At 37.2% G+C, this 23,750-nt stretch overlaps 19 non-coding genes across 19 annotated transcripts; all 19 read right to left on the bottom strand.

Annotated features, from left to right (window-relative positions):
• Nucleotides 1-735: 735 nt before the first annotated feature.
• On the bottom strand, nt 736-826 carry TRNAR-UCU (transfer RNA arginine (anticodon UCU)). The gene is given in 2 exon segments: nt 736-771; nt 790-826. It is a non-coding gene; the product is annotated as a tRNA-Arg (tRNA).
• A 327-nt stretch (nt 827-1,153) lies between these two features.
• TRNAK-UUU (transfer RNA lysine (anticodon UUU)) lies at nt 1,154-1,226 on the bottom strand. Its single transcript has one exon. It is a non-coding gene; the product is annotated as a tRNA-Lys (tRNA).
• A 1,936-nt stretch (nt 1,227-3,162) lies between these two features.
• On the bottom strand, nt 3,163-3,235 carry TRNAK-UUU (transfer RNA lysine (anticodon UUU)). Its single transcript has one exon. It is a non-coding gene; the product is annotated as a tRNA-Lys (tRNA).
• A 1,513-nt stretch (nt 3,236-4,748) lies between these two features.
• TRNAR-UCU (transfer RNA arginine (anticodon UCU)) lies at nt 4,749-4,839 on the bottom strand. The gene is given in 2 exon segments: nt 4,749-4,784; nt 4,803-4,839. It is a non-coding gene; the product is annotated as a tRNA-Arg (tRNA).
• Nucleotides 4,840-5,166: 327 nt separating this feature from the next.
• TRNAK-UUU (transfer RNA lysine (anticodon UUU)) lies at nt 5,167-5,239 on the bottom strand. Its single transcript has one exon. It is a non-coding gene; the product is annotated as a tRNA-Lys (tRNA).
• A 1,514-nt stretch (nt 5,240-6,753) lies between these two features.
• Nucleotides 6,754-6,844, bottom strand: TRNAR-UCU (transfer RNA arginine (anticodon UCU)). The gene is given in 2 exon segments: nt 6,754-6,789; nt 6,808-6,844. It is a non-coding gene; the product is annotated as a tRNA-Arg (tRNA).
• A 1,913-nt stretch (nt 6,845-8,757) lies between these two features.
• TRNAR-UCU (transfer RNA arginine (anticodon UCU)) lies at nt 8,758-8,848 on the bottom strand. The gene is given in 2 exon segments: nt 8,758-8,793; nt 8,812-8,848. It is a non-coding gene; the product is annotated as a tRNA-Arg (tRNA).
• Nucleotides 8,849-9,279: 431 nt separating this feature from the next.
• TRNAK-UUU (transfer RNA lysine (anticodon UUU)) lies at nt 9,280-9,352 on the bottom strand. The gene has a single exon. It is a non-coding gene; the product is annotated as a tRNA-Lys (tRNA).
• A 1,513-nt stretch (nt 9,353-10,865) lies between these two features.
• TRNAR-UCU (transfer RNA arginine (anticodon UCU)) lies at nt 10,866-10,956 on the bottom strand. Its single transcript is given in 2 exon segments — nt 10,866-10,901; nt 10,920-10,956. It is a non-coding gene; the product is annotated as a tRNA-Arg (tRNA).
• A 327-nt stretch (nt 10,957-11,283) lies between these two features.
• TRNAK-UUU (transfer RNA lysine (anticodon UUU)) lies at nt 11,284-11,356 on the bottom strand. Its single transcript has one exon. It is a non-coding gene; the product is annotated as a tRNA-Lys (tRNA).
• A 1,518-nt stretch (nt 11,357-12,874) lies between these two features.
• TRNAR-UCU (transfer RNA arginine (anticodon UCU)) lies at nt 12,875-12,965 on the bottom strand. The gene is given in 2 exon segments: nt 12,875-12,910; nt 12,929-12,965. It is a non-coding gene; the product is annotated as a tRNA-Arg (tRNA).
• A 327-nt stretch (nt 12,966-13,292) lies between these two features.
• On the bottom strand, nt 13,293-13,365 carry TRNAK-UUU (transfer RNA lysine (anticodon UUU)). Its single transcript has one exon. It is a non-coding gene; the product is annotated as a tRNA-Lys (tRNA).
• Nucleotides 13,366-14,878: 1,513 nt separating this feature from the next.
• TRNAR-UCU (transfer RNA arginine (anticodon UCU)) lies at nt 14,879-14,969 on the bottom strand. Its single transcript is given in 2 exon segments — nt 14,879-14,914; nt 14,933-14,969. It is a non-coding gene; the product is annotated as a tRNA-Arg (tRNA).
• A 1,913-nt stretch (nt 14,970-16,882) lies between these two features.
• On the bottom strand, nt 16,883-16,973 carry TRNAR-UCU (transfer RNA arginine (anticodon UCU)). Its single transcript is given in 2 exon segments — nt 16,883-16,918; nt 16,937-16,973. It is a non-coding gene; the product is annotated as a tRNA-Arg (tRNA).
• A 327-nt stretch (nt 16,974-17,300) lies between these two features.
• Nucleotides 17,301-17,373, bottom strand: TRNAK-UUU (transfer RNA lysine (anticodon UUU)). Its single transcript has one exon. It is a non-coding gene; the product is annotated as a tRNA-Lys (tRNA).
• A 1,513-nt stretch (nt 17,374-18,886) lies between these two features.
• TRNAR-UCU (transfer RNA arginine (anticodon UCU)) lies at nt 18,887-18,977 on the bottom strand. Its single transcript is given in 2 exon segments — nt 18,887-18,922; nt 18,941-18,977. It is a non-coding gene; the product is annotated as a tRNA-Arg (tRNA).
• A 1,913-nt stretch (nt 18,978-20,890) lies between these two features.
• TRNAR-UCU (transfer RNA arginine (anticodon UCU)) lies at nt 20,891-20,981 on the bottom strand. The gene is given in 2 exon segments: nt 20,891-20,926; nt 20,945-20,981. It is a non-coding gene; the product is annotated as a tRNA-Arg (tRNA).
• Nucleotides 20,982-21,308: 327 nt separating this feature from the next.
• On the bottom strand, nt 21,309-21,381 carry TRNAK-UUU (transfer RNA lysine (anticodon UUU)). The gene has a single exon. It is a non-coding gene; the product is annotated as a tRNA-Lys (tRNA).
• A 1,518-nt stretch (nt 21,382-22,899) lies between these two features.
• Nucleotides 22,900-22,990, bottom strand: TRNAR-UCU (transfer RNA arginine (anticodon UCU)). Its single transcript is given in 2 exon segments — nt 22,900-22,935; nt 22,954-22,990. It is a non-coding gene; the product is annotated as a tRNA-Arg (tRNA).
• Between the last annotated feature and the right edge of the window lie 760 nt (nt 22,991-23,750).

The raw sequence follows: 23,750 nt of genomic DNA, 5'->3' as shown, positions 1-23,750 counted from the left end.
CTACCTTACATTTTGAACATTGAATTGGGTAAAAGATAATCAACAAACTACATGATACAGTTTGGGTAAGTCTTCTTAACCCTTGTCAAAGAATGTAGAAGACAGATGGGTATGTAATGACTTGATTAAGACTTTTTTGAAACATCTCTAATAGGACTCCCCATTCATTGGATCCTGAAAAGAGTATGCAATTGATATACCTTTTCTTTAACCAAGCCGCCTGAACAGGGACTTGAACCCTGGGCCCTCAGATTAAAAGTCTGATGCTCTCCCGACTGAGCTATCCAGGCTCAGAGAGGTCGCTCCACAAAATGACCTTATCAACATTTGGAAGTGTCCCAACTATCACTACGTTTCTTAAGATGGTTGCCGGTATTAAGTACTGAATACGCGGAATATAATAATGAATTGGTACTTCAAGCATTTGAAATCTCTTCAGTAAATGTAACCTTGTTGTAAGTCCTGAAATTGCTACTATCTCATTTTTTTTGCTGACTTAGAATTCATATGTTTTTATTGACATTGTAAAATTAAGGAAGGGCCCAAAATCTTACTTCTGAGTAAATTACATTTTCATAAGTACAGCTGCCAATTTCCTCTTCTGCAAAGATTGTGTAACTTGAATAGTATCTATTTAAAATAGACTTCCTTTCACTGCCCTTTTTGGTGAAGCAGAAGCATGCATGCACTGTTTATTACTCTTTTAAACAGTTATGAAATAAATAGGGATAAAACTGACTCTGGTGGGATTCGAACCCACAACCTTTGAATATCTTTTTTACATTCACCTAGAAGTCCAATGCACTATCCATTGCGCCACAGAGCCAATACGCTATGATTAGGTGCAGAGATATTCTGAAATGAAATAATGTTGATCAGCTTTATAAAGTTCATTTGATACTATAACCATGGATTTATTTTGAATATTGAATTGGGGAAATTATATTCACCGTCTCAAGTTACATGATACCTTAGGTAAGTCTACGTACGACTTAAGTTTAGTCAAATGGCACATGATATATGAGGCAGATGTGCATTTCACAACTCCATGAAAGACGTTTTTGCAATTTTAGTAATGGAATATCTTATTCGTCATGCAGGGGAACACAAAAAGAGCATCCAATTAGAGTAATTTTTCTTTAAAGGAAGCAAATGCCTGAACAGGGACTTGAACCCTGGACCCTCAGATTAAAAGTCTGATGCTCTACCCACTGAGCTATCCAGGCTCTGCTATACTCTGTCTTAAAATCAGCTAAACAAATGTGGACGTACACTGACCTACACTCTATGTATTAATATGGTTACATATATTAGCAATCAAATTTGTAGAGTTTAATAACAAATTGATGTTTTAACCCCTTCCATGCTCATGACGAGCTCAGCTCGTCGTGCAGTACACTTGTCGTGTGCTTATGACGAGCTGAGCTCGTCATGAACAATGGATTTACAGATCATTCAGCACAGGAGGAAAATCTCCTGTAGCATTGAAGGTGTTAAGCATTTGAAATTTCAGCAGCACACGTAATCCATTTTAAATCCTGAAATTTGGACTATCTCATTTTCGGCTGACTTAGAAATCATGTGTCTAAAATGACATTGTGAAATCAATAAAGTGCCAAATACTATTACTACCTACTAAATTACATACATTTTCAGCAGTATCTTTGGGAATTTCCTCTTGGGCATAGATTATGCAATGTTTTCAAAGCAAACAGTCTCTGTTTAAGTAGACTTTCTTTCACTGCCATTTTGGTAAATGTTTCTGGTGATGCAGACGCAGGCATTGCTTGTTACTGTTTCAATTAGTTATAAAATAAGAGGAGGGATAAAATTGACCCAGCTGGTGTTTGAACACAAAGCCTTTGAATGCTTTTGCTACATTCGTCTAGGACTCCAAGCCGCTATCCATTGCACTAGAGATCCGACCTGATTCAACACGGTGATCAGAGATTCACAAATAAAAAGATGACCTATCAGCTGTTGACCAACTTTATCAAGTTAATCGGACACTACCTTACATTTTGAACATTGAATTGGGTAAAAGAAAATCAAAAAACTACATGATACAGTTTGGGTAAGTCTTCTTAACCCTTGTCAAAGAATGTAGAAGACAGATGGGTATGTAATGACTTGATTAAGACTTTTTTGAAACATCTCTAATAGGACTCCCCATTCATTGGATCCTGAAAAGAGTATGCAATTGATATACCTTTTCTTTAACCAAGCCGCCTGAACAGGGACTTGAACCCTGGGCCCTCAGATTAAAAGTCTGATGCTCTCCCGACTGAGCTATCCAGGCTCGGAGAGGGCGCTCCACAAAATGACCTTATCAACATTTGGAAGTGTCCCAACTATCACTACGTTTCTTAAGATGGTTGCCGGTATTAAGTACTGAATACGCGGAATATAATAATGAATTGGTACTTCAAGCATTTGAAATCTCTTCAGTAAATTTAACCTTATTGTAAGTCCTGAAATTGCTACTATCTCATTTTTTTTGCTGACTTAGAATTCATATGTTTTTATTGACATTGTAAAATTAAGGAAGGGCCCAAAATCTTACTTCTGAGTAAATTACATTTTCATAAGTACAGCTGCCAATTTCCTCTTCTGCAAAGATTGCGTAACTTGAATAGTATCTATTTAAAATAGACTTCCTTTCACTGCCCTTTTTGGTGAAGCAGAAGCATGCATGCACTGTTTATTACTCTTTTAAACAGTTATGAAATAAATAGGGATAAAACTGACTGCGGTGGGATTCGAACCCACAACCTTTGAATATCTTTTTTACATTCACCTAGAAGTCCAATGCGCTATCCATTGCGCCACAGAGCCATTACACTCTGATGAGGTGCAGAGATATTCTGAAATGAAATAATGTTGATCAGCTTTATAAAGTTCATTTGATACTATAACCATGGATTTATTTTGAATATTGAATTGGGGAAATTATATTCACCGTCTCAAGTTACATGATGCCTTAGGTAAATCTACGTACAACTTAAGTTTAGTCAAATGGCACATGATATATGAGGCAGATGTGCATTTCACAACTCCATGAAAGACGTTTTTGCAATTTTAGTAATGGAATATCTTATTCGTCATGCAGGGGAACACAAAAAGAGCATCCAATTAGAGTAATTTTTCTTTAAAGGAAGCAACCGCCTGAACAGGGACTTGAACCCTGGACCCTCAGATTAAAAGTCTGATGCTCTACCGACTGAGCTATCCAGGCTCTGCTATACTCTGTCTTAAAATCAGCTAAACAAATGTGGACGTACACTGACCTACACTTTATGTATTAATATGGTTACATATATTAGCAATCAAATTTGTAGAGTTTAATAACAAATTGATGTTTTAACCCCTTCCATGCTCATGACGAGCTCAGCTCGTCGTGCAGTACACTTGTTGTGTGCTTATGACGAGCTGAGCTCGTCATGAACAATGGATTTACAGATCATTCAGCACAGGAGGAAAATCTCCTGTAGCATTGAAGGTGTTAAGCATTTGAAATTTCAGCAGCACACGTAATCCATTTTAAATCCTGAAATTTGTACTATCTCATTTCGGCTGACTTAGAAATCATGTGTCTAAAATGACATTGTGAAATCAATAAAGTGCCAAATACTATTACTACCTACTAAATTACATTTTCAGCAGTATCTTTGGGAATTTCCTCTTGGGCATAGATTATGCAATGTTTTCAAAGCAAACAGTCTCTGTTTAAGTAGACTTTCTTTCACTGCCATTTTGGTAAATGTTTCTGGTGATGCAGACGCAGGCATTGCTTGTTACTGTTTCAATTAGTTATAAAATAAGAGGAGGGATAAAATTGACCCAGCTGGTGTTTGAACACAAAGCCTTTGAATGCTTTTGCTACATTCGTCTAGGACTCCAAGCCGCTATCCATTGCACTAGAGATCCGACCTGATTCAACACGGTGATCAGATATTCACAAATAAAAAGATGACCTATCAGCTGTTGACCAACTTTATCAAGTTAATCGGACACTACCTTACATTTTGAACATTGAATTGGGTAAAAGATAATCAACAAACTACATGATACAGTTTGGGTAAGTCTTCTTAACCCTTGTCAAAGAATGTAGAAGACAGATGGGTATGTAATGACTTGATTAAGACTTTTTTGAAACATCTCTAATAGGACTCCCCATTCATTGGATCCTGAAAAGAGTATGCAATTGATATACCTTTTCTTTAACCAAGCCGCCTGAACAGGGACTTGAACCCTGGGCCCTCAGATTAAAAGTCTGATGCTCTCCCGACTGAGCTATCCAGGCTCGGAGAGGTCGCTCCACAAAATGACCTTATCAACATTTGGAAGTGTCCCAACTATCACTACGTTTCTTAAGATGGTTGCCGGTATTAAGTACTGAATACGCGGAATATAATAATGAATTGGTACTTCAAGCATTTGAAATCTCTTCAGTAAATGTAACCTTATTGTAAGTCCTGAAATTGCTACTATCTCATTTTTTTTGCTGACTTAGAATTCATATGTTTTTATTGACATTGTAAAATTAAGGAAGGGCCCAAAATCTTACTTCTGAGTAAATTACATTTTCATAAGTACAGCTGCCAATTTCCTCTTCTGCAAAGATTGTGTAACTTGAATAGTATCTATTTAAAATAGACTTCCTTTCACTGCCCTTTTTGGTGAAGCAGAAGCATGCATGCACTGTTTATTACTCTTTTAAACAGTTATGAAATAAATAGGGATAAAAGTGACTCTGGTGGGATTCGAACCCACAACCTTTGAATATCTTTTTTACATTCACCTAGAAGTCCAATGCGCTATCCATTGCGCCACAGAGCCAATACACTCTGATGAGGTGCAGAGATATTCTGAAATGAAATAATGTTGATCAGCTTTATAAAGTTCATTTGATACTATAACCATGGATTTATTTTGAATATTGAATTGGGGAAATTATATTCACCGTCTCAAGTTACATGATACCTTAGGTAAATCTACGTACGACTTAAGTTTAGTCAAATGGCACATGATATATGAGGCAGATGTGCATTTCACAACTCCATGAAAGACGTTTTTGCAATTTTAGTAATGGAATATCTTATTCGTCATGCAGGGGAACACAAAAAGAGCATCCAATTAGAGTAATTTTTCTTTAAAGGAAGCAACCGCCTGAACAGGGACTTGAACCCTGGACCCTCAGATTAAAAGTCTGATGCTCTACCGACTGAGCTATCCAGGCTCTGCTATACTCTGTCTTAAAATCAGCTAAACAAATGTGGACGTACACTGACCTACACTCTGTGTATTAATATGGTTACATATATTAGCAATCAAATTTGTAGAGTTTAATAACAAATTGATGTTTTAACCCCTTCCATGCTCATGACGAGCTCAGCTCGTCGTGCAGTACACTTGTCGTGTGCTTATGACGAGCTGAGCTCGTCATGAACAATGGATTTACAGATCATTCAGCACAGGAGGAAAATCTCCTGTAGCATTGAAGGTGTTAAGCATTTGAAATTTCAGCAGCACACGTAATCCATTTTAAATCCTGAAATTTGGACTATCTCATTTTCGGCTGACTTAGAAATCATGTGTCTAAAATGACATTGTGAAATCAATAAAGTGCCAAATACTATTACTACCTACTAAATTACATTTTCAGCAGTATCTTTGGGAATTTCCTCTTGGGCATAGATTATGCAATGTTTTCAAAGCAAACAGTCTCTGTTTAAGTAGACTTTCTTTCACTGCCATTTTGGTAAATGTTTCTGGTGATGCAGACGCAGGCATTGCTTGTTACTGTTTCAATTAGTTATAAAATAAGAGGAGGGATAAAATTGACCCAGCTGGTGTTTGAACACAAAGCCTTTGAATGCTTTTGCTACATTCGTCTAGGACTCCAAGCCGCTATCCATTGCACTAGAGATCCGACCTGATTCAACACGGTGATCAGAGATTCACAAATAAAAAGATGACCTATCAGCTGTTGACCAACTTTATCAAGTTAATCGGACACTACCTTACATTTTGAACATTGAATTGGGTAAAAGATAATCAACAAACTACATGATACAGTTTGGGTAAGTCTTCTTAACCCTTGTCAAAGAATGTAGAAGACAGATGGGTATGTAATGACTTGATTAAGACTTTTTTGAAACATCTCTAATAGGACTCCCCATTCATTGGATCCTGAAAAGAGTATGCAATTGATATACCTTTTCTTTAACCAAGCCTCCTGAACAGGGACTTGAACCCTGGGCCCTCAGATTAAAAGTCTGATGCTCTCCCGACTGAGCTATCCAGGCTCGGAGAGGGCGCTCCACAAAATGACCTTATCAACATTTGGAAGTGTCCCAACTATCACTACGTTTCTTAAGATGGTTGCCGGTATTAAGTACTGAATACGCGGAATATAATAATGAATTGGTACTTCAAGCATTTGAAATCTCTTCAGTAAATTTAACCTTATTGTAAGTCCTGAAATTGCTACTATCTCATTTTTTTTGCTGACTTAGAATTCATATGTTTTTATTGACATTGTAAAATTAAGGAAGGGCCCAAAATCTTACTTCTGAGTAAATTACATTTTCATAAGTACAGCTGCCAATTTCCTCTTCTGCAAAGATTGCGTAACTTGAATAGTATCTATTTAAAATAGACTTCCTTTCACTGCCCTTTTTGGTGAAGCAGAAGCATGCATGCACTGTTTATTACTCTTTTAAACAGTTATGAAATAAATAGGGATAAAACTGACTCCGGTGGGATTCGAACCCACAACCTTTGAATATCTTTTTTACATTCACCTAGAAGTCCAATGCGCTATCCATTGCGCCACAGAGCCAATACACTCTGATGAGGTGCAGAGATATTCTGAAATGAAATAATGTTGATCAGCTTTATAAAGTTCATTTGATACTATAACTATGGATTTATTTTGAATATTGAATTGGGGAAATTATATTCACCGTCTCAAGTTACATGATGCCTTAGGTAAATCTACGTACGACTTAAGTTTAGTCAAATGGCACATGATATATGAGGCAGATGTGCATTTCACAACTCCATGAAAGACGTTTTTGCAATTTTAGTAATGGAATATCTTATTCGTCATGCAGGGGAACACAAAAAGAGCATCCAATTAGAGTAATTTTTCTTTAAAGGAAGCAACCGCCTGAACAGGGACTTGATCCCTGGACCCTCAGATTAAAAGTCTGATGCTCTACCGACTGAGCTATCCAGGCTCTGCTATACTCTGTCTTAAAATCAGCTAAACAAATGTGGACGTACACTGACCTACACTCTATGTATTAATATGGTTACATATATTAGCAATCAAATTTGTAGAGTTTAATAACAAATTGATGTTTTAACCCCTTCCATGCTCATGACGAGCTCAGCTCGTCGTGCAGTACACTTGTCGTGTGCTTATGACGAGCTGAGCTCGTCATGAACAATGGATTTACAGATCATTCAGCACAGGAGGAAAATCTCCTGTAGCATTGAAGGTTTTAAGCATTTGAAATTTCAGCAGCACACGTAATCCATTTTAAATCCTGAAATTTGTACTATCTCATTTCGGCTGACTTAGAAATCATGTGTCTAAAATGACATTGTGAAATCAATAAAGTGCCAAATACTATTACTACCTACTAAATTACATTTTCAGCAGTATCTTTGGGAATTTCCTCTTGGGCATAGATTATGCAATGTTTTCAAAGCAAACAGTCTCTGTTTAAGTAGACTTTCTTTCACTGCCATTTTGGTAAATGTTTCTGGTGATGCAGACGCAGGCATTGCTTGTTACTGTTTCAATTAGTTATAAAATAAGAGGAGGGATAAAATTGACCCAGCTGGTGTTTGAACACAAAGCCTTTGAATGCTTTTGCTACATTCGTCTAGGACTCCAAGCCGCTATCCATTGCACTAGAGATCCGACCTGATTCAACACGGTGATCAGAGATTCACAAATAAAAAGATGACCTATCAGCTGTTGACCAACTTTATCAAGTTAATCGGACACTACCTTACATTTTGAACATTGAATTGGGTAAAAGATAATCAACAAACTACATGATACAGTTTGGGTAAGTCTTCTTAACCCTTGTCAAAGAATGTAGAAGACAGATGGGTATGTAATGACTTGATTAAGACTTTTTTGAAACATCTCTAATAGGACTCCCCATTCATTGGATCCTGAAAAGAGTATGCAATTGATATACCTTTTCTTTAACCAAGCCGCCTGAACAGGGACTTGAACCCTGGGCCCTCAGATTAAAAGTCTGATGCTCTCCCGGCTGAGCTATCCAGGCTCGGAGAGGTCGCTCCACAAAATGACCTTATCAACATTTGGAAGTGTCCCAACTATCACTACGTTTCTTAAGATGGTTGCCGGTATTAAGTACTGAATACGCGGAATATAATAATGAATTGGTACTTCAAGCATTTGAAATCTCTTCAGTAAATTTAACCTTATTGTAAGTCCTGAAATTGCTACTATCTAATTTTTTTTGCTGACTTAGAAGTCATATGTTTTTATTGACATTGTAAAATTAAGGAAGGGCCCGAAATCTTACTTCTGAGTAAATTACATTTTCATAAGTACAGCTGCCAATTTCCTCTTCTGCAAAGATTGCGTAATTTGAATAGTATCTATTTAAAATAGACTTCCTTTCACTGCCCTTTTTGGTGAAGCAGAAGCATGCATGCACTGTTTATTACTCTTTTAAACAGTTATGAAATAAATAGGGATAAAACTGACTCTGGTGGGATTCGAACCCACAACCTTTGAATATCTTTTTTACATTCACCTAGAAGTCCAATGCGCTATCCATTGCACCACAGAGCCAATACGCTCTGATTAGGTGCAGAGATATTCTGAAATGAAATAATGTTGATCAGCTTTATAAAGTTCATTTGATACTATAACCATGGATTTATTTTGAATATTGAATTGGGGAAATTATATTCACCGTCTCAAGTTACATGATACCTTAGGTAAGTCTACGTACGACTTAAGTTTAGTCAAATGGCACATGATATATGAGGCAGATGTGCATTTCACAACTCCATGAAAGACGTTTTTGCAATTTTAGTAATGGAATATCTTATTCGTCATGCAGGGGAACACAAAAAGAGCATCCAATTAGAGTAATTTTTCTTTAACCACTTGGCTGCTAAGGCACATGATGCACTTCCATTGACTTTCCATTGAAATCAATGGAAACTCCATGACGAGTTACCCTTGTCATTAGCACTGAAGGGGTTAAAGGAAGCAACCGCCTGAACAGGGACTTGAACCCTGGACCCTCAGATTAAAAGTCTGATGCTCTACCGACTGAGCTATCCAGGCTCTGCTATACTCTGTCTTAAAATCAGCTAAACAAATGTGGACGTACACTGACCTACACTCTATGTATTAATATGGTTACATATATTAGCAATCAAATTTGTAGAGTTTAATAACAAATTGATGTTTTAACCCCTTCCATGCTCATGACGAGCTCAGCTCGTCGTGCAGTACACTTGTCGTGTGCTTATGACGAGCTGAGCTCGTCATGAACAATGGATTTACAGATCATTCAGCACAGGAGGAAAATCTCCTGTAGCATTGAAGGTGTTAAGCATTTGAAATTTCAGCAGCACACGTAATCCATTTTAAATCCTGAAATTTGTACTATCTCATTTCGGCTGACTTAGAAATCATGTGTCTAAAATGACATTGTGAAATCAATAAAGTGCCAAATACTATTACTACCTACTAAATTACATTTTCAGCAGTATCTTTGGGAATTTCCTCTTGGGCATAGATTATGCAATGTTTTCAAAGCAAACAGTCTCTGTTTAAGTAGACTTTCTTTCACTGCCATTTTGGTAAATGTTTCTGGTGATGCAGACGCAGGCATTGCTTGTTACTGTTTCAATTAGTTATAAAATAGGAGGAGGGATAAAATTGACCCAGCTGGTGTTTGAACACAAAGCCTTTGAATGCTTTTGCTACATTCGTCTAGGACTCCAAGCCGCTATGCATTGCACTAGAGATCCGACCTGATTCAACACGGTGATCAGAGATTCACAAATAAAAAGATGACCTATCAGCTGTTGACCAACTTTATCAAGTTAATTGGACACTACCTTACATTTTGAACATTGAATTGGGTAAAAGAAAATCAACAAACTACATGATACAGTTTGGGTAAGTCTTCTTAACCCTTGTCAAAGAATGTAGAAGACAGATGGGTATGTAATGACTTGATTAAGACTTTTTTGAAACATCTCTAATAGGACTCCCCATTCATTGGATCCTGAAAAGAGTATGCAATTGATATACCTTTTCTTTAACCAAGCCGCCTGAACAGGGACTTGAACCCTGGGCCCTCAGATTAAAAGTCTGATGCTCTCCCGACTGAGCTATCCAGGCTCGGAGAGGGCGCTCCACAAAATGACCTTATCAACATTTGGAAGTGTCCCAACTATCACTACGTTTCTTAAGATGGTTGCCGGTATTAAGTACTGAATACGCGGAATATAATAATGAATTGGTACTTCAAGCATTTGAAATCTCTTCAGTAAATTTAACCTTATTGTAAGTCCTGAAATTGCTACTATCTCATTTTTTTTGCTGACTTAGAATTCATATGTTTTTATTGACATTGTAAAATTAAGGAAGGGCCCAAAATCTTACTTCTGAGTAAATTACATTTTCATAAGTACAGCTGCCAATTTCCTCTTCTGCAAAGATTGCGTAACTTGAATAGTATCTATTTAAAATAGACTTCCTTTCACTGCCCTTTTTGGTGAAGCAGAAGCATGCATGCACTGTTTATTACTCTTTTAAACAGTTATGAAATAAATAGGGATAAAACTGACTCCGGTGGGATTCGAACCCACAACCTTTGAATATCTTTTTTACATTCACCTAGAAGTCCAATGCGCTATCCATTGCGCCACAGAGCCAATACGCTCTGATGAGGTGCAGAGATATTCTGAAATGAAATAATGTTGATCAGCTTTATAAAGTTCATTTGATACTATAACCATGGATTTATTTTGAATATTGAATTGGGGAAATTATATTCACCGTCTCAAGTTACATGATGCCTTAGGTAAATCTACGTACAACTTAAGTTTAGTCAAATGGCACATGATATATGAGGCAGATGTGCATTTCACGACTCCATGAAAGACGTTTTTGCAATTTTAGTAATGGAATATCTTATTCGTCATGCAGGGGAACACAAAAAGAGCATCCAATTAGAGTAATTTTTCTTTAAAGGAAGCAACCGCCTGAACAGGGACTTGAACCCTGGACCCTCAGATTAAAAGTCTGATGCTCTACCGACTGAGCTATCCAGGCTCTGCTATACTCTGTCTTAAAATCAGCTAAACAAATGTGGACGTACACTGACCTACACTCTATGTATTAATATGGTTACATATATTAGCAATCAAATTTGTAGAGTTTAATAACAAATTGATGTTTTAACCCCTTCCATGCTCATGACGAGCTCAGCTCGTCGTGCAGTACACTTGTTGTGTGCTTATGACGAGCTGAGCTCGTCATGAACAATGGATTTACAGATCATTCAGCACAGGAGGAAAATCTCCTGTAGCATAGAAGGTGTTAAGCATTTGAAATTTCAGCAGCACACGTAATCCATTTTAAATCCTGAAATTTGTACTATCTCATTTCGGCTGACTTAGAAATCATGTGTCTAAAATGACATTGTGAAATCAATAAAGTGCCAAATACTATTACTACCTACTAAATTACATTTTCAGCAGTATCTTTGGGAATTTCCTCTTGGGCATAGATTATGCAATGTTTTCAAAGCAAACAGTCTCTGTTTAAGTAGACTTTCTTTCACTGCCATTTTGGTAAATGTTTCTGGTGATGCAGACGCAGGCATTGCTTGTTACTGTTTCAATTAGTTATAAAATAGGAGGAGGGATAAAATTGACCCAGCTGGTGTTTGAACACAAAGCCTTTGAATGCTTTTGCTACATTCGTCTAGGACTCCAAGCCGCTATCCATTGCACTAGAGATCCGACCTGATTCAACACGGTGATCAGAGATTCACAAATAAAAAGATGACCTATCAGCTGTTGACCAACTTTATCAAGTTAATCGGACACTACCTTACATTTTGAACATTGAATTGGGTAAAAGATAATCAACATGTCAAACTACATGATACAGTTTGGGTAAGTCTTCTTAACCCTTGTCAAAGAATGTAGAAGACAGATGGGTATGTAATGACTTGATTAAGACTTTTTTGAAACATCTCTAATAGGACTCCCCATTCATTGGATCCTGAAAAGAGTATGCAATTGATATACCTTTTCTTTAACCAAGCCGCCTGAACAGGGACTTGAACCCTGGGCCCTCAGATTAAAAGTCTGATGCTCTCCCGGCTGAGCTATCCAGGCTCGGAGAGGTCGCTCCACAAAATGACCTTATCAACATTTGGAAGTGTCCCAACTATCACTACGTTTCTTAAGATGGTTGCCGGTATTAAGTACTGAATACGCGGAATATAATAATGAATTGGTACTTCAAGCATTTGAAATCTCTTCAGTAAATTTAACCTTATTGTAAGTCCTGAAATTGCTACTATCTCATTTTTTTTGCTGACTTAGAAGTCATATGTTTTTATTGACATTGTAAAATTAAGGAAGGGCCCGAAATCTTACTTCTGAGTAAATTACATTTTCATAAGTACAGCTGCCAATTTCCTCTTCTGCAAAGATTGCGTAATTTGAATAGTATCTATTTAAAATAGACTTCCTTTCACTGCCCTTTTTGGTGAAGCAGAAGCATGCATGCACTGTTTATTACTCTTTTAAACAGTTATGAAATAAATAGGGATAAAACTGACTCTGGTGGGATTCGAACCCACAACCTTTGAATATCTTTTTTACATTCACCTAGAAGTCCAATGCGCTATCCATTGCACCACAGAGCCAATACGCTCTGATTAGGTGCAGAGATATTCTGAAATGAAATAATGTTGATCAGCTTTATAAAGTTCATTTGATACTATAACCATGGATTTATTTTGAATATTGAATTGGGGAAATTATATTCACCGTCTCAAGTTACATGATACCTTAGGTAAGTCTACGTACGACTTAAGTTTAGTCAAATGGCACATGATATATGAGGCAGATGTGCATTTCACAACTCCATGAAAGACGTTTTTGCAATTTTAGTAATGGAATATCTTATTCGTCATGCAGGGGAACACAAAAAGAGCATCCAATTAGAGTAATTTTTCTTTAAAGGAAGCAACCGCCTGAACAGGGACTTGAACCCTGGACCCTCAGATTAAAAGTCTGATGCTCTACCGACTGAGCTATCCAGGCTCTGCTATACTCTGTCTTAAAATCAGCTAAACAAATGTGGACGTACACTGACCCACACTCTATGTATTAATATGGTTACATATATTAGCAATCAAATTTGTAGAGTTTAATAACAAATTGATGTTTTAACCCCTTCCATGCTCATGACGAGCTCAGCTCGTCGTGCAGTACACTTGTCGTGTGCTTATGACGAGCTGAGCTCGTCATGAACAATGGATTTACAGATCATTCAGCACAGGAGGAAAATCTCCTGTAGCATTGAAGGTGTTAAGCATTTGAAATTTCAGCAGCACACGTAATCCATTTTAAATCCTGAAATTTGTACTATCTCATTTCGGCTGACTTAGAAATCATGTGTCTAAAATGACATTGTGAAATCAATAAAGTGCCAAATACTATTACTACCTACTAAATTACATTTTCAGCAGTATCTTTGGGAATTTCCTCTTGGGCATAGATTATGCAATGTTTTCAAAGCAAACAGTCTCTGTTTAAGTAGACTTTCTTTCACTGCCATTTTGGTAAATGTTTCTGGTGATGCAGACGCAGGCATTGCTTGTTACTGTTTCAATTAGTTATAAAATAGGAGGAGGGATAAAATTGACCCAGCTGGTGTTTGAACACAAAGCCTTTGAATGCTTTTGCTACATTCGTCTAGGACTCCAAGCCGCTATGCATTGCACTAGAGATCCGACCTGATTCAACACGGTGATCAGAGATTCACAAATAAAAAGATGACCTATCAGCTGTTGACCAACTTTATCAAGTTAATTGGACACTACCTTACATTTTGAACATTGAATTGGGTAAAAGAAAATCAACAAACTACATGATACAGTTTGGGTAAGTCTTCTTAACCCTTGTCAAAGAATGTAGAAGACAGATGGGTATGTAATGACTTGATTAAGACTTTTTTGAAACATCTCTAATAGGACTCCCCATTCATTGGATCCTGAAAAGAGTATGCAATTGATATACCTTTTCTTTAACCAAGCCGCCTGAACAGGGACTTGAACCCTGGGCCCTCAGATTAAAAGTCTGATGCTCTCCCGACTGAGCTATCCAGGCTCGGAGAGGGCGCTCCACAAAATGACCTTATCAACATTTGGAAGTGTCCCAACTATCACTACGTTTCTTAAGATGGTTGCCGGTATTAAGTACTGAATACGCGGAATATAATAATGAATTGGTACTTCAAGCATTTGAAATCTCTTCAGTAAATTTAACCTTATTGTAAGTCCTGAAATTGCTACTATCTCATTTTTTTTGCTGACTTAGAATTCATATGTTTTTATTGACATTGTAAAATTAAGGAAGGGCCCAAAATCTTACTTCTGAGTAAATTACATTTTCATAAGTACAGCTGCCAATTTCCTCTTCTGCAAAGATTGCGTAACTTGAATAGTATCTATTTAAAATAGACTTCCTTTCACTGCCCTTTTTGGTGAAGCAGAAGCATGCATGCACTGTTTATTACTCTTTTAAACAGTTATGAAATAAATAGGGATAAAACTGACTCCGGTGGGATTCGAACCCACAACCTTTGAATATCTTTTTTACATTCACCTAGAAGTCCAATGCGCTATCCATTGCGCCACAGAGCCAATACACTCTGATGAGGTGCAGAGATATTCTGAAATGAAATAATGTTGATCAGCTTTATAAAGTTCATTTGATACTATAACCATGGATTTATTTTGAATATTGAATTGGGGAAATTATATTCACCGTCTCAAGTTACATGATGCCTTAGGTAAATCTACGTACAACTTAAGTTTAGTCAAATGGCACATGATATATGAGGCAGATGTGCATTTCACAACTCCATGAAAGACGTTTTTGCAATTTTAGTAATGGAATATCTTATTCGTCATGCAGGGGAACACAAAAAGAGCATCCAATTAGAGTAATTTTTCTTTAAAGGAAGCAACCGCCTGAACAGGGACTTGAACCCTGGACCCTCAGATTAAAAGTCTGATGCTCTACCGACTGAGCTATCCAGGTTCTGCTATACTCTGTCTTAAAATCAGCTAAACAAATGTGGACGTACACTGACCTACACTCTATGTATTAATATGGTTACATATATTAGCAATCAAATTTGTAGAGTTTAATAACAAATTGATGTTTTAACCCCTTCCATGCTCATGACGAGCTCAGCTCGTCGTGCAGTACACTTGTTGTGTGCTTATGACGAGCTGAGCTCGTCATGAACAATGGATTTACAGATCATTCAGCACAGGAGGAAAATCTCCTGTAGCATTGAAGGTGTTAAGCATTTGAAATTTCAGCAGCACACGTAATCCATTTTAAATCCTGAAATTTGTACTATCTCATTTCGGCTGACTTAGAAATCATGTGTCTAAAATGACATTGTGAAATCAATAAAGTGCCAAATACTATTACTACCTACTAAATTACATTTTCAGCAGTATCTTTGGGAATTTCCTCTTGGGCATAGATTATGCAATGTTTTCAAAGCAAACAGTCTCTGTTTAAGTAGACTTTCTTTCACTGCCATTTTGGTAAATGTTTCTGGTGATGCAGACGCAGGCATTGCTTGTTACTGTTTCAATTAGTTATAAAATAGGAGGAGGGATAAAATTGACCCAGCTGGTGTTTGAACACAAAGCCTTTGAATGCTTTTGCTACATTCGTCTAGGACTCCAAGCCGCTATGCATTGCACTAGAGATCCGACCTGATTCAACACGGTGATCAGAGATTCACAAATAAAAAGATGACCTATCAGCTGTTGACCAACTTTATCAAGTTAATTGGACACTACCTTACATTTTGAACATTGAATTGGGTAAAAGAAAATCAACAAACTACATGATACAGTTTGGGTAAGTCTTCTTAACCCTTGTCAAAGAATGTAGAAGACAGATGGGTATGTAATGACTTGATTAAGACTTTTTTGAAACATCTCTAATAGGACTCCCCATTCATTGGATCCTGAAAAGAGTATGCAATTGATATACCTTTTCTTTAACCAAGCCGCCTGAACAGGGACTTGAACCCTGGGCCCTCAGATTAAAAGTCTGATGCTCTCCCGACTGAGCTATCCAGGCTCGGAGAGGGCGCTCCACAAAATGACCTTATCAACATTTGGAAGTGTCCCAACTATCACTACGTTTCTTAAGATGGTTGCCGGTATTAAGTACTGAATACGCGGAATATAATAATGAATTGGTACTTCAAGCATTTGAAATCTCTTCAGTAAATTTAACCTTATTGTAAGTCCTGAAATTGCTACTATCTCATTTTTTTTGCTGACTTAGAATTCATATGTTTTTATTGACATTGTAAAATTAAGGAAGGGCCCAAAATCTTACTTCTGAGTAAATTACATTTTCATAAGTACAGCTGCCAATTTCCTCTTCTGCAAAGATTGCGTAACTTGAATAGTATCTATTTAAAATAGACTTCCTTTCACTGCCCTTTTTGGTGAAGCAGAAGCATGCATGCACTGTTTATTACTCTTTTAAACAGTTATGAAATAAATAGGGATAAAACTGACTCCGGTGGGATTCGAACCCACAACCTTTGAATATCTTTTTTACATTCACCTAGAAGTCCAATGCGCTATCCATTGCGCCACAGAGCCAATACACTCTGATGAGGTGCAGAGATATTCTGAAATGAAATAATGTTGATCAGCTTTATAAAGTTCATTTGATACTATAACCATGGATTTATTTTGAATATTGAATTGGGGAAATTATATTCACCGTCTCAAGTTACATGATGCCTTAGGTAAATCTACGTACAACTTAAGTTTAGTCAAATGGCACATGATATATGAGGCAGATGTGCATTTCACAACTCCATGAAAGACGTTTTTGCAATTTTAGTAATGGAATATCTTATTCGTCATGCAGGGGAACACAAAAAGAGCATCCAATTAGAGTAATTTTTCTTTAAAGGAAGCAACCGCCTGAACAGGGACTTGAACCCTGGACCCTCAGATTAAAAGTCTGATGCTCTACCGACTGAGCTATCCAGGCTCTGCTATACTCTGTCTTAAAATCAGCTAAACAAATGTGGACGTACACTGACCTACACTCTATGTATTAATATGGTTACATATATTAGCAATCAAATTTGTAGAGTTTAATAACAAATTGATGTTTTAACCCCTTCCATGCTCATGACGAGCTCAGCTCGTCGTGCAGTACACTTGTTGTGTGCTTATGACGAGCTGAGCTCGTCATGAACAATGGATTTACAGATCATTCAGCACAGGAGGAAAATCTCCTGTAGCATTGAAGGTGTTAAGCATTTGAAATTTCAGCAGCACACGTAATCCATTTTAAATCCTGAAATTTGTACTATCTCATTTCGGCTGACTTAGAAATCATGTGTCTAAAATGACATTGTGAAATCAATAAAGTGCCAAATACTATTACTACCTACTAAATTACATTTTCAGCAGTATCTTTGGGAATTTCCTCTTGGGCATAGATTATGCAATGTTTTCAAAGCAAACAGTCTCTGTTTAAGTAGACTTTCTTTCACTGCCATGTTGGTAAATGTTTCTGGTGATGCAGACGCAGGCATTGCTTGTTACTGTTTCAATTAGTTATAAAATAGGAGGAGGGATAAAATTGACCCAGCTGGTGTTTGAACACAAAGCCTTTGAATGCTTTTGCTACATTCGTCTAGGACTCCAAGCCGCTATCCATTGCACTAGAGATCCGACCTGATTCGACACGGTGATCAGAGATTCACAAATAAAAAGATGACCTATCAGCTGTTGACCAACTTTATCAAGTTAATCGGACACTACCTTACATTTTGAACATTGAATTGGGTAAAAGAAAATCAACAAACTACATGATACAGTTTGGGTAAGTCTTCTTAACCCTTGTCAAAGAATGTAGAAGACAGATGGGTATGTAATGACTTGATTAAGACTTTTTTGAAACATCTCTAATAGGACTCCCCATTCATTGGATCCTGAAAAGAGTATGCAATTGATATACCTTTTCTTTAACCAAGCCGCCTGAACAGGGACTTGAACCCTGGGCCCTCAGATTAAAAGTCTGATGCTCTCCCGACTGAGCTATCCAGGCTCGGAGAGGGCGCTCCACAAAATGACCTTATCAACATTTGGAAGTGTCCCAACTATCACTACGTTTCTTAAGATGGTTGCCGGTATTAAGTACTGAATACGCGGAATATAATAATGAATTGGTACTTCAAGCATTTGAAATCTCTTCAGTAAATTTAACCTTATTGTAAGTCCTGAAATTGCTACTATCTCATTTTTTTTGCTGACTTAGAATTCATATGTTTTTATTGACATTGTAAAATTAAGGAAGGGCCCAAAATCTTACTTCTGAGTAAATTACATTTTCATAAGTACAGCTGCCAATTTCCTCTTCTGCAAAGATTGCGTAACTTGAATAGTATCTATTTAAAATAGACTTCCTTTCACTGCCCTTTTTGGTGAAGCAGAAGCATGCATGCACTGTTTATTACTCTTTTAAACAGTTATGAAATAAATAGGGATAAAACTGACTCCGGTGGGATTCGAACCCACAACCTTTGAATATCTTTTTTACATTCACCTAGAAGTCCAATGCGCTATCCATTGCGCCACAGAGCCAATACACTCTGATGAGGTGCAGAGATATTCTGAAATGAAATAATGTTGATCAGCTTTATAAAGTTCATTTGATACTATAACCATGGATTTATTTTGAATATTGAATTGGGGAAATTATATTCACCGTCTCAAGTTACATGATGCCTTAGGTAAATCTACGTACAACTTAAGTTTAGTCAAATGGCACATGATATATGAGGCAGATGTGCATTTCACAACTCCATGAAAGACGTTTTTGCAATTTTAGTAATGGAATATCTTATTCGTCATGCAGGGGAACACAAAAAGAGCATCCAATTAGAGTAATTTTTCTTTAAAGGAAGCAACCGCCTGAACAGGGACTTGAACCCTGGACCCTCAGATTAAAAGTCTGATGCTCTACCGACTGAGCTATCCAGGTTCTGCTATACTCTGTCTTAAAATCAGCTAAACAAATGTGGACGTACACTGACCTACACTCTATGTATTAATATGGTTACATATATTAGCAATCAAATTTGTAGAGTTTAATAACAAATTGATGTTTTAACCCCTTCCATGCTCATGACGAGCTCAGCTCGTCGTGCAGTACACTTGTTGTGTGCTTATGACGAGCTGAGCTCGTCATGAACAATGGATTTACAGATCATTCAGCACAGGAGGAAAATCTCCTGTAGCATTGAAGGTGTTAAGCATTTGAAATTTCAGCAGCACACGTAATCCATTTTAAATCCTGAAATTTGTACTATCTCATTTCGGCTGACTTAGAAATCATGTGTCTAAAATGACATTGTGAAATCAATAAAGTGCCAAATACTATTACTACCTACTAAATTACATTTTCAGCAGTATCTTTGGGAATTTCCTCTTGGGCATAGATTATGCAATGTTTTCAAAGCAAACAGTCTCTGTTTAAGTAGACTTTCTTTCACTGCCATTTTGGTAAATGTTTCTGGTGATGCAGACGCAGGCATTGCTTGTTACTGTTTCAATTAGTTATAAAATAGGAGGAGGGATAAAATTGACCCAGCTGGTGTTTGAACACAAAGCCTTTGAATGCTTTTGCTACATTCGTCTAGGACTCCAAGCCGCTATGCATTGCACTAGAGATCCGACCTGATTCAACACGGTGATCAGAGATTCACACATAAAAAGATGACCTATCGGCTGTTGACCAACTTTATCAAGTTAATTGGACACTACCTTACATTTTGAACATTGAATTGGGTAAAAGAAAATCAACAAACTACATGATACAGTTTGGGTAAGTCTTCTTAACCCTTGTCAAAGAATGTAGAAGACAGATGGGTATGTAATGACTTGATTAAGACTTTTTTGAAACATCTCTAATAGGACTCCCCATTCATTGGATCCTGAAAAGAGTATGCAATTGATATACCTTTTCTTTAAACAAGCCGCCTGAACAGGGACTTGAACCCTGGGCCCTCAGATTAAAAGTCTGATGCTCTCCCGACTGAGCTATCCAGGCTCGGAGAGGGCGCTCCACAAAATGACCTTATCAACATTTGGAAGTGTCCCAACTATCACTACGTTTCTTAAGATGGTTGCCGGTATTAAGTACTGAATACGCGGAATATAATAATGAATTGGTACTTCAAGCATTTGAAATCTCTTCAGTAAATTTAACCTTATTGTAAGTCCTGAAATTGCTACTATCTCATTTTTTTTGCTGACTTAGAATTCATATGTTTTTATTGACATTGTAAAATTAAGGAAGGGCCCAAAATCTTACTTCTGAGTAAATTACATTTTCATAAGTACAGCTGCCAATTTCCTCTTCTGCAAAGATTGCGTAACTTGAATAGTATCTATTTAAAATAGACTTCCTTTCACTGCCCTTTTTGGTGAAGCAGAAGCATGCATGCACTGTTTATTACTCTTTTAAACAGTTATGAAATAAATAGGGATAAAACTGACTCTGGTGGGATTCGAACCCACAACCTTTGAATATCTTTTTTACATTCACCTAGAAGTCCAATGCGCTATCCATTGCGCCACAGAGCCAATACACTCTGATGAGGTGCAGAGATATTCTGAAATGAAATAATGTTGATCAGCTTTATAAAGTTCATTTGATACTATAACCATGGATTTATTTTGAATATTGAATTGGGGAAATTATATTCACCGTCTCAAGTTACATGATGCCTTAGGTAAATCTACGTACAACTTAAGTTTAGTCAAATGGCACATGATATATGAGGCAGATGTGCATTTCACAACTCCATGAAAGACGTTTTTGCAATTTTAGTAATGGAATATCTTATTCGTCATGCAGGGGAACACAAAAAGAGCATCCAATTAGAGTAATTTTTCTTTAAAGGAAGCAACCGCCTGAACAGGGACTTGAACCCTGGACCCTCAGATTAAAAGTCTGATGCTCTACCGACTGAGCTATCCAGGCTCTGCTATACTCTGTCTTAAAATCAGCTAAACAAATGTGGACGTACACTGACCTACACTCTATGTATTAATATGGTTACATATATTAGCAATCAAATTTGTAGAGTTTAATAACAAATTGATGTTTTAACCCCTTCCATGCTCATGACGAGCTCAGCTCGTCGTGCAGTACACTTGTTGTGTGCTTATGACGAGCTGAGCTCGTCATGAACAATGGATTTACAGATCATTCAGCACAGGAGGAAAATCTCCTGTAGCATTGAAGGTGTTAAGCATTTGAAATTTCAGCAGCACACGTAATCCATTTTAAATCCTGAAATTTGTACTATCTCATTTCGGCTGACTTAGAAATCATGTGTCTAAAATGACATTGTGAAATCAATAAAGTGCCAAATACTATTACTACCTACTAAATTACATTTTCAGCAGTATCTTTGGGAATTTCCTCTTGGGCATAGATTATGCAATGTTTTCAAAGCAAACAGTCTCTGTTTAAGTAGACTTTCTTTCACTGCCATTTTGGTAAATGTTTCTGGTGATGCAGACGCAGGCATTGCTTGTTACTGTTTCAATTAGTTATAAAATAGGAGGAGGGATAAAATTGACCCAGCTGGTGTTTGAACACAAAGCCTTTGAATGCTTTTGCTACATTCGTCTAGGACTCCAAGCCGCTATCCATTGCACTAGAGATCCGACCTGATTCAACACGGTGATCAGAGATTCACAAATAAAAAGATGACCTATCAGCTGTTGACCAACTTTATCAAGTTAATCGGACACTACCTTACATTTTGAACATTGAATTGGGTAAAAGATAATCAACATGTCAAACTACATGATACAGTTTGGGTAAGTCTTCTTAACCCTTGTCAAAGAATGTAGAAGACAGATGGGTATGTAATGACTTGATTAAGACTTTTTTGAAACATCTCTAATAGGACTCCCCATTCATTGGATCCTGAAAAGAGTATGCAATTGATATACCTTTTCTTTAACCAAGCCGCCTGAACAGGGACTTGAACCCTGGGCCCTCAGATTAAAAGTCTGATGCTCTCCCGGCTGAGCTATCCAGGCTCGGAGAGGTCGCTCCACAAAATGACCTTATCAACATTTGGAAGTGTCCCAACTATCACTACGTTTCTTAAGATGGTTGCCGGTATTAAGTACTGAATACGCGGAATATAATAATGAATTGGTACTTCAAGCATTTGAAATCTCTTCAGTAAATTTAACCTTATTGTAAGTCCTGAAATTGCTACTATCTCATTTTTTTTGCTGACTTAGAAGTCATATGTTTTTATTGACATTGTAAAATTAAGGAAGGGCCCGAAATCTTACTTCTGAGTAAATTACATTTTCATAAGTACAGCTGCCAATTTCCTCTTCTGCAAAGATTGCGTAATTTGAATAGTATCTATTTAAAATAGACTTCCTTTCACTGCCCTTTTTGGTGAAGCAGAAGCATGCATGCACTGTTTATTACTCTTTTAAACAGTTATGAAATAAATAGGGATAAAACTGACTCTGGTGGGATTCGAACCCACAACCTTTGAATATCTTTTTTACATTCACCTAGAAGTCCAATGCGCTATCCATTGCACCACAGAGCCAATACGCTCTGATTAGGTGCAGAGATATTCTGAAATGAAATAATGTTGATCAGCTTTATAAAGTTCATTTGATACTATAACCATGGATTTATTTTGAATATTGAATTGGGGAAATTATATTCACCGTCTCAAGTTACATGATACCTTAGGTAAGTCTACGTACGACTTAAGTTTAGTCAAATGGCACATGATATATGAGGCAGATGTGCATTTCACAACTCCATGAAAGACGTTTTTGCAATTTTAGTAATGGAATATCTTATTCGTCATGCAGGGGAACACAAAAAGAGCATCCAATTAGAGTAATTTTTCTTTAAAGGAAGCAACCGCCTGAACAGGGATTGAACCCTGGACCCTCAGATTAAAAGTCTGATGCTCTACCGACTGAGCTATCCAGGCTCTGCTATACTCTGTCTTAAAATCAGCTAAACAAATGTGGACGTACACTGACCTACACTCTATGTATTAATATGGTTACATATATTAGCAATCAAATTTGTAGAGTTTAATAACAAATTGATGTTTTAACCCCTTCCATGCTCATGACGAGCTCAGCTCGTCGTGCAGTACACTTGTCGTGTGCTTATGACGAGCTGAGCTCGTCATGAACAATGGATTTACAGATCATTCAGCACAGGAGGAAAATCTCCTGTAGCATTGAAGGTGTTAAGCATTTGAAATTTCAGCAGCACACGTAATCCATTTTAAATCCTGAAATTTGTACTATCTCATTTCGGCTGACTTAGAAATCATGTGTCTA

The sequence above is a fragment of the Lissotriton helveticus genome, chromosome 1_1, assembly GCF_964261635.1.
Source record: "Lissotriton helveticus chromosome 1_1, aLisHel1.1, whole genome shotgun sequence".
Classification (NCBI taxonomy): domain Eukaryota; kingdom Metazoa; phylum Chordata; class Amphibia; order Caudata; family Salamandridae; genus Lissotriton; species Lissotriton helveticus.
This window is presented reverse-complemented; position numbering and strand designations above follow the sequence as displayed.